At 39.4% G+C, this 12,873-nt stretch overlaps 1 protein-coding gene across 1 annotated transcript in view; it reads right to left on the bottom strand.

Annotated features, from left to right (window-relative positions):
* Window positions 1–4,075, bottom strand: part of LOC139973491 (uncharacterized peptidase C1-like protein F26E4.3) — a 47,356-nt gene extending 43,281 nt beyond the window's left edge. Inside the window, exon 1 of the mRNA XM_071980221.1 lies at window positions 3,916–4,075. The gene's annotated coding sequence lies outside the window, so the exon portion shown is untranslated. The remainder of the gene's footprint in view (window positions 1–3,915) is intronic.
* Window positions 4,076–12,873: the final 8,798 nt, after the last annotated feature.

The raw sequence follows: 12,873 nt of genomic DNA, 5'->3' as shown, positions 1-12,873 counted from the left end.
GACAACATTGTTGTGAAGTTCATAGGAGGAGAGGGAGGGGGCAGGCTGGCTTGAAACTGGAAGGAAATTAGACCGACCGTCCCCCTTTCCCTCCCTTCCTTGCTTTCACGGCTAAAGAGTAACAAAGCGTCCCCTTAACCGTAAACATATAACGTTGCCCATGTGGTCGTATTGTTTCTGTAGATTTCGTAAACAGCACAACCATAATTCGTGTACTTAGTAAAACGGGTAGGCCTACCTTAAGTTGAACTCTCCGCAATGATCTGCTGGAGGGTATTACCGTGACAAGATTACAGACGTGTCTCCGCGGTATACTCTTGTTCTAGTATAGTTATACTTGTGTACTCGCTTGTATCGCGGGTTTGTATTGATCACACGACACTATACGTATTCTAGTATACTCGCGGCCCTATTACAAGTCTGCGACATTACAATCCTGTTCTTTACGTTTACTGAGTTTAAAAGTAACTCTGTAAAGATTCAATGTGACAGGTATACACTCCAAATTCAGTAAGAAAACTAACCTTGCCACACACGTCCCTGCCACCCCCCCCCCCATTTCCCAACTCGATCTCAGTGAGTACACTAGGGGTTCAGACGTTTGTCAAATCGTGTGCTGGTAGCAAATAAGAAAATAGAAAAAGCAATCAATAACTGAAGACAATATCTAGTATAATGTTGTAATAAATTCCAAAGCCAATTACATTTGGGAGTTTGTTTCATCTCGACTGCTTTCACTCACTGATGATATTATTTCTCTTTTGACACATGTAAGGAGAGATATAACAACGATATGGATGTCATAGGGAGACGTCTGGTCCTCAGGTTGCCAAAAGGATAATTAACCCCCCCCCCCCCCATGATTCAATTGTCTGATCCGTTCTTGTGTTTCCTGGAAATGGTCCAGATATATGGTAAATGTTTGAACTCATACATAGGAACAGACCCGTAGTATGTATATGGGAGTACGAGGATATATATAATGTGTCAAAAAGCGAAAATCGTGAATACGGATACGAACAAGTATAGAAATTCATGAGGCCCATGCATGAGTATACAAACAACAGGAAACTATATGCTAGAATAGGGGTACCGTATGTACAAACTATAAAAGCCTGCACATAGTAGGGGCAACGTAGATACTAACTATAGGGCCTACAAGCCTGCATACAGTATTTGCCTACATTATCACATAAATGTTCGTAGGGCGGGCAGTATATTCGTAGAAAACAAAAAGAGAGTTATCTACCGTTTTTTCTGCACATGGAGGTTATATAGTGGGTAAATGTTACCTCAGAATCTTTAAAGGTCACTGGTATTAAACTCAAATATGCTAGTATGATCAGGTTATGGTTACTCATTTTGAAACTCCAAAAAAGTATTTTACTGCTATTGGCTCATGTGCTGAATTGTTCCTCATGAATAAGTCTCATTCGCGGTCTCATTTAAACACTCCCCCAACCGTCTGGATAAGATTATGAGAATTAGAACCTATCGGAAAAGAACCTGTTGAAAACAGAGTGCTAGCAAGCTAAAACAGTAATTGGTGTCGAAATATTGATGACGTGTTGGTTTAAATTGCTATGTACCGTTAGTACACCAGCCCCTATATGCATGGGCCCTATAGTACATCTGTCGTATAGACTCATCATTTCAGTCATTCTGATAAGATTGATATTTGACCCATCAAAACCAGACAACCTTTTTTTTTGAAGAGCTGCCGCTTGATCTAATTGCGTCGTGCCCTGCTGCGCAAAAAAGTCTAAAAAGACAATCAAACTATTGGAAGTGATCGTCTGCAGAAGGGGTCAAAAGTTTGGCGCTCTTATTAAAGTCGTATACGATTTTTGCCACAAATTATCTAGCAATTTCCTGACAGGGAAAAACTTTTGCACATGTTGTCGTCCGGCTTAGTGATCATCAGTGATCAAGTATTTATGCAGCATGTCGATTAGAACACTGTGCTGTCTAACGTTAAGTTGATGTGTTCGTGGCTGTTTATATAATAGAGTTTTAGATGCAAAATACGTAGAGAATTATAGTGCGCGGTATATGTTGGTTGCTAAGGCAAAAAACACACAAAAAACTGATAAACTATAGCAGACGTTTAAAGCAGACGTTAGGCCTACACACTTTATATAATGTACAAAACAACATAAAGGACCGTATATACATCGGTCCGGATCCAGTAAATGTCTGATTTGTGCTTGGCTGTATAGTTTAGTTATACACGATATTGATTATTTATAAAGATTATCAGTAGATCTGTTGCTCGGAAAATATATTAGATATACAGCCACGTAATGATCACTCATATCTAAACTTATACAAGTATTTTACTGGATATATGGTTAGTTAATGTGATTAATATGATTAGTTTCCTTTCACTTGAATATTTTATTATTCCTTAATTTAACCTCCCTTATCAAAAGCTAAAGCCCCTTCGCCAACATTTCCCTCACTTTCGTCTCCCAAATTTAGTTAATTGTCCATCTACCTCGCACCCCATACCTACCCCTACTTGGGGACTAGTTTTCGAACTATATCTGACGTCACACCCATTCCACCTCACAATGTAATCGTTTGGCACTTCTTTGTACTTCTGTTCCCCTGTTCAATAATCCACAGTAGTAAATATCAGTACTTTGGGAAAAACGGACCAAGTACAAGTTACCGTGGAAGTTACTTGTAAAGTATAAATCATAACGGAAGCTCTAACTAACCATAACCGTCAACGATCTATCAAGACCTCTGGAATTTTCAAAGATTGACGGAAATCGAATTATCCATTTCCCGATTGACAGTAAATACCGTTTCATGAAGTCGGTTTAATTATGTGCCAAGTGCCTCAAACTATAGCAGGCAATGTTTTTCCTTGTTTTGTTTTTTGTTTTGTTTTGTTTGTGTTAGTTTTTGTTTTTAACGACAAAGTTGTGTTCTCGGAAATAAATGCGCCCCTGACAGACATTTGCAGGTCCCAACTACTAAGGTATTAATCTCCGTTGTTTGTATGTGCTTGTTTTTATTTATTTGTGTGTTTCTTTGGAGGACGATGTGAGATTATCCAAACCAGAAAATACCCTTAGTACTAGAAGAGTTTAGGGTGGATCAAACTGGCTAAGCTGATTTATAAATGTATTAATAAACAGGTCCCCGATAATTTGTGTAAGATGTTTACTAAGCGTGTTACGTCATACCGTATAAGAAGTATATCTGCTACTACTTTAAACGTTCCCACCACCCGCACAAAACAGTTTGGCAACCGTGTATTTTCTGTAACTGGGGCCAGGCTGCGGAATGACTCCGTCTTCGGTTGCTAATCAATCCACATTTCTCTCTTTCAAAAAAGCTCTGAAGACAGTTCTCTTTAATGAGGCCTTTAAGTAATCCTCTTTTTCTCTTTTCTGTCTTGTTGCTGTTTTTTGTTCTTTTGTATGTTTTATTTTTTCATTGTAAAGCGCCATAGAATATCGTTTTAGTTATGACATTATATAAATGCCTTATATATTACATATAAGGTGTAGACACTAGGTTACTTGAGCCCTATACATATACAGGGGGGCTGTAAAATGTGCAACGAATAATGCATATTTCTGTCACGTACAGTAGGCCTACGTGTTGGCATTTACAGCTAACATTTATGACGGTTTGGGTAGAAAATCCTTCAATTTAACACTTCTTGCTCATGGTACGTACTATAGAAAAACAAATGCGTTGAAACAATTTACGTGTTAGAAATTGCACCCTATATATGTCTAAGCGTTATCACTATACGTTGTCATGACGTTGACACTAACGACGTAGCTACGTTTCCATACGTCATGGTGTTAGGAAAGTACGTACCTCGGTTATACGAGACCGGTTGTAGGTGCAACGTAAAAACTATTCGCTAAACGTTAAACAGGAAACACTTACCTTCGCAATCGCCTGACTTGAGTGAGTTTATGTCCAAAGTTTGAAAAGTTAGTTCCAAACAATAGTCTCATACGTAGATCCTATTTGGTATACAAATATTTTATTCAATCCCTTTGCGAGCTTTCAATAATACTAGCTGCGATCGTACTATAGAATGAAGAATAGGTTATAGTGGCCTCAAAACACACACCAGAACGAAGAATATAACCTGACCAGAACCGATTACTATCGATATGCTAAGCTCTTGAAAGAGCGCGATCAGCTTGTCAAATGATATTAAAAGTACAGAGGTTCTTTTAAAGAGAGAGGGAGAGAGAGAGGGTGGGGGGGGGGGGTGGTAAGCTATTTTACACTATAAAGCTCATGGTGGCGGCGTGTAAAGTGGCAACCAAGGCTATATAGACACTAATAAGTCCTCTTATACCATAATGTAAATGGGCCGACGCTCTGTCAGCCTAATGGGTTTAGCTCCTGTTACTCTTTTTGTTCTTTTCATTTCCGTCCTTTGTCTATTATGTCTTTGTAATATTTTTGTATTTTGAACAATCTGAGTGCGAATAAAACAAACAAACAAGCAAATGGAAGTGCTCCCAGGCATAATGGAACCACATTCGACGTGGATCCAGGGAATATTAACTAAAATCTAGATGAATGGTAGAAATCCACTGCCCCCCCCCCCCCGTCCATCACAATCATAAAGAATATTTCGGTCCTCTACTCCCCTACTACCCCCCCCCCCACACACACACACTTATTACGTAACACGTCTAGTTTCTTAATTACCTATTTTAGCCAGTCCTCTGTAGTACCTTACAAGAGGTGTCCTTTACGCTACTCCTCTACTCCGTCCATTTATCTTCCTCCACCTCTCTCTCTCTCTTTGCTTGAGAGAAATAATACAGTAAGGTCTATCCGTTACATGCTTTGTGTTTATTAGGCTAAGGCAAATACGACGACGATACAAACAAAAGCTATTTGATCAAACCGACCATTTCTACTGTCCAACAGAAGTTTATCTAAATCTTAAAAGGGTATAGGCTACTTACTTACTGTGTTTGATGTTAATAAAGTTCATCGCATATTTGCATATTCTTCATGAGGATCAACAAACACTTGGATGAGATGATGACACCAATAACTTCTAGTAGAGTGGTCTATAGACCACTTTACTAGAAGTGCTATTCGGCAGAGAAAGTCTTCCTTACAAGCTCCACAGTTGTAAACTTGTCCTAGAAGATTGACGAAGGCTACTGGGGGTTGGGAGAGGGTCGGGGGTATAGGTAAGACTTTCTTCTCGAATTGTTCTCCTTCCCCTCTCGCTTATAGAAACCTCCATTTAGTTTGACTAACCTATTTGTCAATTTCTTCAAATTCACCAAATCTCATTAGATTCTCCTCAAAATAAGATAACCTTGCGTGACTATAAGACACACTATTATAACTGTCTCCCCTCCAAATGTAAGCTAGTTGCTCAGTAATATATAATATCTATGTGTTCTTTTTGTGTATCTTTTTGTTTTGAAAAGTTAGAAATTAATGATATTACTTTTAGTCACATATAGCCTGCACGGAAACTTTCCATGTCCTTAATCACGATAGGCCCAGCACATAGGACCTTTTATGTGTTCACTTATGCATGGAAAACAAGTAACGAATGGTAAAAAGAAAATCACCAACGAAAAAAAAAACTGTATTTCATTCCACTTCAACGTGATGACTTAATTAAAATATGGCCCTTATTGACTGCAGGACAACATGTACGTTGTACTGGCATTATTGACATATGTGATAAACAAGTGACGTATATAATGCACAGATGTCAGAGGCGTCAATCATTTATGTGTGCAAAGTTTAAGAATGTTTCCGTATTTGCTTAAGTTTCAAGTTTGAATGAAAAAGTTACAACCGGATGTTAAATAGATATATCTAATCACTTGTCAGATATGACAATTGTTAAAATATAATTATGACTGACATATCAATTCAAGGACCATATACAGAAGAAATGATTTCTAGATGTGAGTTCACTGGACCCTATCAGGGGCCCTAAGGCGGCCCCTGGACCCACCCGATAAAGGTTTTGCGCCGTGGCGCTTGCGGTGTTCGCTCCGCGCACACCCCTTCAGATTTCTCCATGTTTAGTCATTTATGTCCTCCCACCCCCCCCCCCACCCCACTTTTTTCAATTGGGATTGACGTCCATGACAGTCGTATATTTTCATACTCATAGCTCTATGTGGTTAGTAACGTTAATTTGTCCGTTCGTTTGCAGGGTATGCGACAAAGTTACTTTCTTGTTGTTGTTGTTGAAAAGTCAGCCGATTAGATAGAACATTTACACAAAGAGTAAACAACTTGACCCACTCTCAACCTTGGTCCCTTTATACACCGAGAATGTAACCGTATGCTCATGAAGATGTTATGCCAAATTATCAGTCCTATGGATTACATGTGATCACATGAACTTAGCCGAACGGCAGAGAAACGACATAGATATCCACTGTGCAGATATAAATATTCATATGTTTACTGGTAAATTTGCATAACGAATTGCGTATAAAACGATCTTGTTGACCATAATTAAATTGAATTACAATACAGCGCAGAATCCTAGTGTTATAGGGCAAACGGTGTTGCGATCGTGTAAACTGCGTTAACCATTTCGATTACAGCTTACAACATTTTCCGATACTTCTTCCACTGTCAGAAAATCTCTCCTCTTTGGAAATTTCCAAGCATATGTCAGTTTAATCCAGATAAACTCAATGACCGCGTTTAGACTAGAACATCTGCTATAAGTATAGCCGATTTCCGGCTATAATAGTTACATTGCCGACTAAAGGGTGCCCATCTAAAAGTTTTGCTAAGGTCAATGAGTTTTTGATTGGTGTATTCATTTTGACGTCACGAATATATATCATGCTTCCCTGTGAAAGGAATGCAATTACGTTTAGTCGTTTGTGATAGGTTCGATCGTAAACCTGTAAAAATAATGAGAAATGGCATTGATGTTAAACTTGTGGGTAACCTATAATTATAAAATTGTTTTACATGCAATAGTGCAAACATGATGGATATTTCTTAACGAGTCTAAATAGCAGAGACTCGCTTAGTTAAAGATATGTTATGCATCGGTGTTTGTATATGACATAACTCAACATGTTTGCTATTTACGCGCGTGCATTTTCAAGAATGACGTATAAAGTTACGCTAATAATACAATTCAAGCAGAATTCTGCTCTTTCAACAGTAGTGTAATGCACAATCCAGATATGCTTATAGCTACCTTCCTGTCAGAACCGTGCGTGACGTTTACTCAACCAATCAGCCAACCCGAGACAGGTTTAGTATGAGGATGGGGGCGTTGGGGGGGGGGGGCAGAGTCAGGCGTTTAAATTGACTCTTGTGGAGGCACTACACCTGCGGGGAGATCATTATTGGATAAGGCCCCCTCCCTCGAAGTGCGTGGGGGCCTTGTAAAATCCTACTTTTCTGTGATCTATTTATGAGGGGTGGGGGTGGGGTTGAGGGTGGGGTTGCGGCTTATGTCTCTTTCCTATCCGTCCTTCCGTCCCAAAATGATTCCAATCTCTGTCGCAAATGGAAGCTGGAGAACCAGTAGGAATGGGGAGGTAGAAGAGGGGAACGTGGCGGATTTATAAGCAATGTGTTAGAAAGGCATGGTAAGAATAATCGGTAATTTAGACGTCATATTGTAACAGTTACAGACAATGGTTCATATGTCAGACCTATACCCATATTGAAAACTGGCATGGTGTCAAGTGGCACTTACCACATACCCATATAAGTATATGTGTGTGTCGGTAGTTGTAAGTTCTACTACGCGGGAGTTATACGCCAGTGAAATAAGCCTGAGCCACTTGGTTGTTTTTATTATAGCCGCATCGTGTACATAACGGATTTATTGTATGACTCTGCAAGCAATTCAAGACATTAGATTGTTGAGTTTCAATCCAAGTTTGTTTGCCTATACAATGGAGTCTTAGCAGTTTGGCCATATTCTAATTGCCTTTCACATGCGCAACCTTTGTTTGGGTTGTATCACACCAATCATTATTATTAGTCACCCATAGACGATAAATCCGTGACGATCCCTTCTACAACTTCATACACCCCAAACACCCCCCAAACACCCCTCCCCCACCCCTAAATGAAGAGATTAACAGATAAAGGCTAGTAAATACATCACATAATGGTATAAAAACGTCAGCATTGTCATTGGTCAGTTTCTGTCACCACGGCAACTGGTCAATAAAAAAAATTGGCACCAAATTAAGGAACATATGTCTATCACTCCAATATCTATTCCCAAACTCATCAATGCAATACAGTAAATTTTAATCAGATGTAAATGTTGGTTTAAATTTTATATGGCGTTCTACAAACTGCCTGTCTGTACTTTGTAACCCCTTTAAGTAAAATTGTGTGTTTATGTTCTTTGATTATACGAACGACTGGGACTTTGGTAAGTTTAATACATGAACCCCCCCCCCCCCATAACCAGACAGTACTGCTTACCAAGTGTTTGGGTATGTGGTGTATTTCTTATTGATTACATCGTTTCTTATCTTTGGCAGAAGTTATCGAGACGTTATAAATAATGTTGTAAATCTCTCCTGGATGAATATGCTTTATAGTTTTAAGTACAATCGTCAAAGATTAATCATCTTCATCGCCTTGTAAAACTTAAAGGAATCAATTATTTGTGATGAACTATTTCTAGAACAGTTTATTATTCAATGAGGATCGGATGAAAACATATTAAACTTGCTTATATTTCATTTATCATCCTGGAACGTAAACCGAAGGCCTCAATTTTTAAAGAACAATTTTAGGCTATTCTGGATGATAACACGAGAGGTATACGGACAACTATCGCTGCTTGAGAGTAGCTCACATTCAGTTAATTTGTCGGCAAGCTTGGTTCAAAGAGAACATTGATTGGAGAGGGAGTAACGGCAGGCCCGTAGCCATAGTAACAGGTGGGGGGGGGGGGGGTCAACGCAGGAGGATCCCGGTCTTGCGGAGGGGTCTGGCTGGTGGGAGAGGGTATCCCTGAACCATTTGAGAAATTTAACTTATCTCAGGGGGCTTAGATGCCAAAAACTTGTCCATCTTTTTTCCTACATATGTATTCCATTTTCTATTTGTATACAACCTTACATTTTTTATTGACCTAGAATTTTTTTTTTTTTGGGGGGGGTAGGTCACGTATCCTCCCCCGGGGCTACGTGCCTGGATGACGGGTAGGCCAACATGGTGCTGAAGCATTGTGGGCCCGCTAACTTAGAGAGGATAGAGTCGGGCTGACGGAAGATGCGGGAGGCACGTGCACCCCCCTCCCCCAAGGTTTTTGATAAACCTCAAAGTGGCACCTGAATGTGTCCTTTTGGGGTAAAAATCAGTTAAGGAAGTCGTAAAAATATCAACATAGCATGCGTGGTACCCCAAACGTATCAGTTCTCTAAGTGAACCAAGATCCCATTTAGCATGCGTGTTACCCCAAACATATCAGCTACCTGTGTGTACCAAGATCCCATTAGACCGTTACCGGAAGGTAGTATGCGTGGTACCCCAACGTATCAGCTACCCGTGTGTACTAAGACCCCATTTGGCTCTCACCGGAAGGTAACATGCGTGGTACCCCAAATGTATCACTTACTTATGTGTACCAATATTCTATTCGGCTGTTACCGGAAGGTAGCATGCGTGGTTCCCTCAAACGTATCATATACATGTGTGTACTAAGATCCCATGTTGCATCAGCTCCCTGGATGTACCCAGGGCCCCATATGTGTGATGCCTTACAACATTCGTGGTAACACAAACGTATCAGCTTCTTGGGTATACTTAGTTCCAATTTGGCTGTTACCTAATTACCTAATGACATAACAGGATCAGATGCTTCACCTCACTTATGGCACCATTCTGTAAATATTTATTTTGAACTAGACATTGTTGTCCCGAAATGACTTTGGTCACTTTCTTCCTCTCAACCGAAAACCTTAATACATTAATCACCATATGTCAGTTATTAAGATTGCTGACTGTTCTAGGCACAGGGCACGCGTCAGTGGGAGGGGGGAACCGTTTAATCGAAGAGCCGATTTTTCGTGACATAGTTTTCCATCGATGCACGGATTTGATGCCTGTTCTATGTAATCTTTTCTTCGTGGAACGAATGACAACAGGAGACTGATATTGATGAGCATACCACACAAAAAAAGAGAAAAAAAAAGACTGGTTCAAAACTTGAAATCAGATCATTTGAATTCCTTCAAAATTGGAATAAATCAAGTTTTATCTTGTCATTTAAGACGTTCTGTAATATTGAATGTTTCAGAAAACAGCCTGAAACTAAAACATTGAGAGAGAACGTGTTCGAGAAACACGATGAAAAGATAAATTGCAACATGTTATTACCTCTCTTACAAACGTGTCACCCTGTGTGACATCCATTCACCCTATTATTGACATCATTGCTACCCTAATGTCCCGTGGGATGACACATGGGGTGGGGGTGCCCTAAAGCTTTTCCAAGTTTATTTCTAAGTTGGTGGCAGTGAATGTCTGATCTTGTAACAAATTATCTGTGTCCCCTTAAAGGGAATTTCAGAGGAGAAGAACGTCAGTATATATTGTCCGGCCGCAGGTGGCATGCTACGTGCTGACGTTTGTCAGCTGTGGTAGCGGGGAGTCGAGGCATGGGGGAGGGGGGAGGTGGAATGGTGATATGGGACAATAAATTTGGTGTGTCTTTATAAAGTGAGAGTGGCTTTTTGTGATCCGCCGACACATTGTCGAAAACAGGCCTAAACCAGACCTGCTAAAGTGATTCAGTCTACTTTGGCATCTTCTCAGCCATCATTTTGTTTGAATGTTGAAAAGGATGAAATAAACTATAATTCGGGAAGATTGAAGGTGATTTAATTCCCGGTTGAAACAGAAAGTTTCCGCATGCAACAAGAGCTGCAGGTAGATGAGATTGAAAATGTCTATCTATGCAATTGTGACCTTGGAAAGATTACAAATTGAGTATCCTAGCTTATTAACCATTATTCTCAGATTCCCCACCTGGGTGAAAACAAAATTGTTTCCTCATTCCCCCTCCATAAATATTTCTGCATAAAAATAAAACGTACCATATATTTTCCAATCACTTTCTCTCTTATACTGTAACGACGAACATTACGATTCGATCAATGGTCATGTTATTTATCTGTTACGATTCACTCTACAGATCTAGACATTACTTTGGTCACTTCTTAGTCAATGACCGTCTTCTAAGCTGTATTGAGATTGAACAGTTGAAAGAATAGGGACGAATGTCTTGCGAATTTGTCAAATATATATTTGTTCGACAGTTCGGATTTCTTTTACTGTAACTCCGTCAACTCTCGTGGCTCATACATATGGAACGCCAAAAGGGAACGAATGGGTAGTCTACTATTCTAATTCGGCAACATTGTTCTCTAGATTTATTTACGTTGTTGGCTGTACTCTAAATAATATAGGCTGTTGTCTAACATAGTGTGTATAGGAGCACGGCCCGGCGGTACATAATGTACAGGTCTTGCTAGTACTATTGAAGAGTCTGCTCCTCAGAGAGGATTATCCTATTCTTAAGCCATCCCCCAATCCTCCCCCCTTCTTCTCGATTCACCCACAAGACGTTCCCTGGGGGTCTACATGGACCCCCGGTTGAGAAGCTCTGCATATAACAAGTCAATGGATTAATTATTTTTTGCAGGACACGACTGCACCTACCGATTCCAGGGAAGGATGCGATGTCTTGTTTAGACTTGACCAAGTCGTCATCCTATTTGAATGATATATATGTTACTGTCTTTAAACCTATTAATCTTTATCTCGCTGCCTCTTCTAATCTAGCGCAGGATGGTTACACTCTGGTCCTTATACAAACAGGTCAATGAGCTTTTATTCGAAGACTGAGATATGAACAGAGAACACTAAAAGTCAAATTAAATTTGAGCTAATAAAATAGTTAATCGCTTGGGATGAAACTTTTCCACTGTAATAAGAAATTTGAACTTGGAAGATGGACCAATTGACGAGGGTAACAATAATGAGCGAAATATAAGATGGTGAACACATGATGCATTTAGTTGATGATGTCTTCTCAAGGGAGTGCTACAGAGCATAGGCCGAATACTTCCAATAATTTACGTTGACAGTTGGTCATTCCAAAGCTAATGCTATATTTATTAAAGCACGTTACGTATATATCCCATTATACTGAGGGCATTATACACGTATAATGAACTATTTGATTAATACATATCAAGTTGAAAAGCTTCTGGCCCGTCGGTTTCACAAAATAATACACCTATTCTAATTTTGTAGACAAAGCATTATCTTAATGCTGGATAATGATAATAATACAGTAAAGCGAAAATCAAGAGAGTTTTTTTGTTTTCATGTTTGGTTTTGACAGCCCGAGAACAAGATTCAGATTGCAAGTCAATTTGACGTTAGAATGCTACTAATGGTCGTGCAATGCATGTGTAGTCGTTGAAAATGGACTAGTTCTGCGAAATTCAACAATACTCAAGAGTTCTAACATGCTACATTGATCCACATAATTTTGTTTCCAGTTGCTCTCCTCGATAAAAGGTGATGAAAATGACCCCTGGAGGTATCGGTGCCGTTCCAAGCAGTTCTTAATCGCTTGACTGATGGAAACATCGGTCTGTCCTTTGAGAAAAAGGATAAAAAAAAAGAAATTACCTGCCGGATATTGATTTAAAAAAAAAACACAAGATCGCTAACAGAAAAAACTATTACGACTTGACCCCTCCTGAGACACAACTAGTATATGATATGTTCAAGGAAAAATACAAAATAACAGTAATATACAGGAATTTCAGCCTAATTTTACAAGACCCGCTATATAAATATCCCATGAGCATTAATATT

Source organism: Apostichopus japonicus, chromosome 9, assembly GCF_037975245.1.
Source record: "Apostichopus japonicus isolate 1M-3 chromosome 9, ASM3797524v1, whole genome shotgun sequence".
NCBI lineage: Eukaryota > Metazoa > Echinodermata > Holothuroidea > Aspidochirotida > Stichopodidae > Apostichopus > Apostichopus japonicus.
Note: the sequence above shows the minus strand (reverse complement) of the source record. Positions and strands in the feature narration are given on the sequence as shown.